The sequence below is a fragment of the Hevea brasiliensis genome, chromosome 2, assembly GCF_030052815.1.
Source record: "Hevea brasiliensis isolate MT/VB/25A 57/8 chromosome 2, ASM3005281v1, whole genome shotgun sequence".
NCBI lineage: Eukaryota > Viridiplantae > Streptophyta > Magnoliopsida > Malpighiales > Euphorbiaceae > Hevea > Hevea brasiliensis.
In genome coordinates, this window is record NC_079494.1 from 97,492,484 (window position 1) to 97,498,742 (window position 6,259).

At 32.0% G+C, this 6,259-nt stretch overlaps 1 non-coding gene across 1 annotated transcript; it reads left to right on the top strand.

Moving 5' to 3' along the window:
• The first annotated feature begins 235 nt into the window (after positions 1 to 235).
• On the top strand, positions 236 to 342 carry LOC131178194 (small nucleolar RNA R71). The gene has a single exon (XR_009147327.1). It is a non-coding gene; the product is annotated as a small nucleolar RNA R71 (small nucleolar RNA).
• The last annotated feature ends 5,917 nt before the right edge of the window (positions 343 to 6,259 follow it).

Here is a 6,259-nt window from a genome sequence, read left to right on the forward strand (position 1 = left end):
ATCAAATTGAGCTTTGATCATGTTAAGAGCATCAAGTTCTAATACTCTAGTTATTCTCCTTGTATCCCCTCTCTCATTTGACCATTTATAATTGTGATATGCAACTCTCTTTAGAATTTCAAGAGCTTCTGTGGTTGTTTTCTCCATCAAATCTCCACTAGCTGCTAAATCTATAATGCTTCTTATTAATGGTAGTAGACCATTGTAGAAGTTCTAAATTAGGAGCTAGTCATGAATACCATGGTGTGGGCACTCCCTTTGAAGATCATTGTACCTTTCCCATGCATCATAGAGTGATTCATTATCCTTTTGCTTGAATGTGTTCAGTTCAGTTCTCAATTTAGCAATCTTCACATGTGGGAAGTATCTTCCTAGAAAGGTTTATAAAAGGTCTGCCCAGTTGGTGAATGATCCTACAAATTGAGATAGTAATGACTTTGTTGCTTTGTTTCTAAGGGAAAATGGGAATTCTTTGAGTCTAATATCATCGTGAGAAACATCATTCATCTTGAATGTATCGCACAGAGCAAGAAAATATTAAAGGTGATAGTGTGGATCTTCCATTGGTGACCCTCCAAATTATATATGTTGAATTATCTGGAGCCATGCTAGTTTTAGCTCAAAGTTATTTGCATCTATTACAGGTTTGATAACACTTGGTTGGAATCCTCAAATAGTTGGGGCTCCATTGTCTTTCAAGGGCTTTGGCCTATTATATACCACAATTGAAGTTTTAGCTTCCTATTGCTTCTTCTCCCTCTTGATGGCTCTTAGAGTTTTGTCTATCTCTATATCCAATTTAAGTATATCTTTAGTTTTAGTACTGGTAATAAACTAAATAAAAGGCCTAAAATAGAAATTAAAAAATATAAATAAATAACTAATAAAAATTAAAAAAAAAACAAAATGTTTAAATTAGCTAAATTGCTAATCATTTAATATCAACAAAAGTTCCCCAGTAACAGTGACAAAAACTTATTGTGCAAAATTCCACAAGTTCATGGATCGTTAATAAGTAATATAGTAGTGAGTGAATATCTTCCCACAAGGAACTTGGTGAGTACTAAACTAAACAACAATTATAATATCTAGACTACCAATTATGATGATGAGAAATTAAACTAACTTAACTAGAACTAATGAAATAAAAGAAAGCTAAACAATTTGACTAAGGTGATCAATTAATAAAAACCAATTTTAGAATTAAGGGCTCACACGTCAACCTATTATAGATCTAATCTCATTTATGCCATAAATTGGAAAGTTTTTACTTTGAAGAAAATTAATGCTAAGTTATCTTAAGTCCTCTCTCAAGGCCTCAAGGTGTACCTTAATTAACCTGAACCCTACTTTGTGGTGATCAATCTTAATTAAGACCTTTTAAGCTCTTTGATTAATTATGAACTACACATAAGATCTCAGCCTATCTCTAGGTTAAAAACCCCAAGGTCAATATCTTGATTTTTCAATATTAATTTTTACCTTTCAATCCTTCAATTAATATCTAGAATCATAACTAAGAGGAGCATTACACAAAGCATACATTAAGATCACAAGAAACTAAATCAAAGAATAAATCTCCACATTTAAAATAAAATCAATGTAAATCCATAACAGAATTGAAAGTGCTACATTCCTAATTCTAAAATAAAAAAAAAAACTACTCATACATGGTGAGTTTAACAATCAAACTAAAAATAAAATAACAACATCTGAAGAAATAGAACAAAGGAATCTAGATAGAAGATTTATAGCTTTGAACTTTTAGAACTCTGGCTGTAAATCTTTACTAAGAATCTTAGTGCAAATCTCTCTAAATTGTTGAAAATCTAGGTTAGAATGTAAGAAGTGTGATCCTTAGCTTTATTCTAACTTCTTGTATTTATATCTGGCATAAAAAAAAAAAAAACCCTCAATTCAGAGTCCTGGAGGCCTTAAAAGTCTTTCTGAGTTGTGCAAAATAAAGTTGGAGTCAAATTAGAGTCTGAGCTGGGGTAAATTACACGGTCCATGTATCATTACAAGGGGTAGGCCGTGTAACTCTCTGGAGCCTTAGAAGTATTCATCAATTAGGGTGGCAAAAGGTTACATAGGCCAGGGACCATTACACGTGGTCCCTTACACGGCACGTGTAAATGCCTTTTCTTGGCATACTCCTGGTAGCTTATTACACAGGGCAACTTTTCTTAGTGTACGCCTTGTGCTTTTCTTCTCAGTGCTTAACTTGACCTTTTTGACTTCCTAACTTGTCCACTTGTGCCCTAGGCCTTACGATTGCATTAAACTACCTGATAAAAGAAAGAAATCAAGAAATTAAGCTGGATTAACTAAAAATCCTAAAATGCAATGAAACTAACTATAAATTATGCAATTAACTAACAAAACACCAATGAAATACAACAAAAAAATACCTTAAAATACATATATAATACAAGTGTATCACAATCCCCACTAACCAAAAACATGACCTTCCAACCCCTCCAATCCGAAGAACACGAATTTGAATATTGCTCAAGACCAATCGAAACCTAGACTCAAAACCTTAAACCCAGGTTCACCTCCAAATGCTAACCAAAGAAGCCTTTCTAAAATCCAAAACTTAGCCTCTGAATCTTGATTGATCTCTTATACTTTATAATATGTATTACTCTTTTAACATTATTACCAACATAGAAGAAGAGGATGATGACAACAATGATGATGAAGAAGATTATTGTTGATAGAATGATCAAAATCATATCTCATTAGATCATAATGACATTAGTGATAGTGACTATGACAAAGATGATGAATCCATAAAAAACTTACCAATCTTCTCTAGTATTTAGTAGATACCCACTGGTATGTTGCATATTAAATATGCATGCATGTTAATGAAGACCCCATGTATATTGGAGGCAAATTATAGTCTAATTTCTTTTGATCTATTTTTAAAAGTTAAAAGGGCTTATTATTATATTTTTAAAATTTGAAGGGCTTATTGTCCATTAAGGGATTATTTAATTTATTTTTAAAATTTTAAGGGCTTATTTCAAAAAAAAAAAAATTAAAGGACTTATGATTTTTTTTTAATTTTAAAGGCTTATTCGGACTCTGAAAAAGTTTAAGCACTTATGTGACTATTGACCCACACTTTAAGTGTCAAAATAGACCTTTTTGCCTAAATCTTATAAAATTCCATTCTTTTAATAATTAATTTTTGAAAATCAGTTCAGATAAGCCCCTAAACTTTTCGTCAAAGACCAAATAAACCCAAATTCATCTTTTAGCTTAAATAACTCCAGAACTTTCAATTTAAGGCCAATTAACTCCATCATTTGACAAAAGTTAGGCATGTGTGAGATAAGCCTTCCTTAAAAAAGTGAGAGTCAATTATTTTAACTTAATAACGCTTGATGAGAGGAAAAAACATAAAAAGAAAAAAGCCATTGGTTATCTCCTTAACCACTTATTTAAATCTATTATTATCATACCACCCAAACCTGGGTAATTCTATACAAAGTTTGATTAGAGATATGGTAACAAAAGGCTGCAACTCAGGTCCTCTAGTGGCCAAATAGCTAACAAGGTAATTATGAATATCTAAATGGAGCAATAATGAGAGGCTATGCTTGGTAACTTGCTTGAGTAGACTAGAACTAGTGAAGCTTCAAATGCATAAGGAGTCAATGCATTATCAAGAATATATTGGCATTAAGATGGAATCAGCGTCCATCAAGAAGCATTTCAAAGTGTTCTTCATGTGAGCTCTTTTTGCTAAATCCTGTAAGTTTTAATAATAGATCAGTGCTCTTACAATTGCACTATATCATTAGTTGTATTTTATTAATTATTGCATTTAGTCTTTACTTGTGAGACTAGCTAAAATTATAAATAAGAGAAAAAAATAAGTTAAAATACTTCAGTAATAACAAGTTTAAATAAAATAAGATTTACAATGAAGTATAAATAAAGATTACTAAAATTCATTGAGAGCATTAATGTTACAACATTATAGTGATTCTAAAAAATATATGCATTGGGAGCAATCAATAGTTCAAAAATGAAATAAATGTCTTCCATAACCCCACTATAACTTCTATGGAGGCACATTTCAGTTCTCCAGGACTGATAACAATCAAAACTGCAATTTAAAACCCTAGTTCTGAAATACACAACTCTATTTGATTCTTGAACTATTATTGGTTCTTAATCCTGTGAGTTACATAGCCTTTCACACAATGCTTTTAGTATAGAGAAGATCATAGTAACCAAGGAACCAATAGGAATGGAAGGAGCAATAAAGGGTGGTGATGGTGCTATTCCATTTCCAACTTTGATTGCCACCTTCATACCTTGCTCGCAGTAGGTGTCAAAGGATCACACAAAGTATCGGGCCCTATTTGCACTCAGAAGGATAGAAACTCCACTTGTCACTAGCCCCAATCCTTCATTAAATAATTCAATTGTAGCTTGTGTCTCAGTCCAGTTAAACACTGAAACTACATACATACATAAATACATCATCTTTGCATTTACAAGCTTTGCCTGGTGATAAGTATATGCCTATTTCTCAATTTGGACCAACTAGAATAATCAGGTAGTATTTACCAATAAAGAGTCCCTAATCTGAAATGCCTTGTTTCTAGCCTAGTCATTATATACTCAAGAGAGCTGTTGGATGGGTCTTGAATAAGAGAAGATGAAGAGATTCGTGATTCATGTACTTGAAATATGATATTTTAAACATAAAAATAATAAATTTCCATGATGACTTTGATATGTTCAAGTTTAACTATGTGTTATTTGACCATATAATAAAGAGTAACTATAACAAGAAATAATCAAAGTCACATACATTTCTCGCTTCAACTGTGTTTTTACCCATACATTAAAAGAGGGGAAAATCACAGTTTTTTTTTAAGGTTTAATAAATCAAGTTACCTGTAGAGAAAAGTGCAGGAAAATGGATTAGCAATGTTGAAGGATTACCTAGAGATTGTAATTTTGTGAAACAAAGTTTGCAAAAAGAAAGAAGGCATCTATGTTTTTATATGGGTAACGAGGATTTGTAAAATATCACAAATTGAGAATGTAAATTATAATTGACAATTTTCTCGAGAATGTGCTGATCTTTTCTTTTTTGTTATTTTCTCGACAAATTATAATTAAGTATTTTTAATTTATTTTTAAAAGTTAAAGAGTTTGTTTAATCTTTTTTTAAAAATTTTTAAGTTTTATTTTTTTATTTTTAAGTTGAAGGGTTTAATTGGGCCTAAACTATTTTAGGGAATTATATGACTATTTAGTATAACTTAAGGGGTCTAATTATGCCTTTTGCCAAAAAAATTATTAAAATATGCCTTTTAAAAACATGTCTCTCTAAGTTTTTAAAGAGAGAAATTTCTCTCTAGTTCTTCTCTTTTCTTTGAGTTTAGCTCATTGTCTCTGCCGGTTATTTTGTCCTTTCCCTACCCCTTTAAGTAGGGAAAGTTCCTTCCCTAGCTTGTTGTGGGTTCCCTCCCTTTATGGATTGAGATGTATATATTTTTGGTGGTTTTCTCTTTTGGTTATAGATCTTGAGCCTTTTTATGAGGGTTTTGTTTGGATTTGTGGTTGCATGTTTATGAAGTGGGTTAAGCTTGTACTCTTGGAATAAAATTACTTTAGCTACTGTGGAAGGGGATGGGTTCTCTACTTTTCCCCTTCCATTAGTCTCTTCTTTGAACCTTTGTTTGGTTGATCTTGCCTACGGAAGGGTCTGTTCCTTTTAGACCATTGCAAAGGTATCTTAGGAGTCCTTAAGTTGGCCATTCCTCGGGTCTGTTGACTCTGAGGCAAAGAGAATTATTGAGCTTTGCCTTTGATCCTATCCATTAAATGCAGAAATGGGGTGAGTTTAGTGTTTATTGGAGGCCTTTTACCATGCTAGATGTTTTCATTTTTGGGTGTTCTTTGGTTTTTGGTGTAGCATGACATGTTCTACTAAGAGTTAATATCCGGATGATGTTGGTAAAGTCAATATTCAGTTGGTGTTGGTTGGTGCGTCAGTGCTTGGTCCTACTGATCCTTCCTGTTAACGAGCATAAGGGTTTTTTTTTTAGGCAAAAGGTTTATTTTGGCCCTTAAAGTATGGGCTAATAGTCATAGAAGTCCTTAAAGTGTTTCAAGATTTAATTAAGCTCTTCAACTTTTAAAAAATTATCAAATAAGTCATTCAGATTTTAAAAATAGATTAAATAAGCCCTTTTACTATTTTAGGAATAAATAAGCCTTTTAA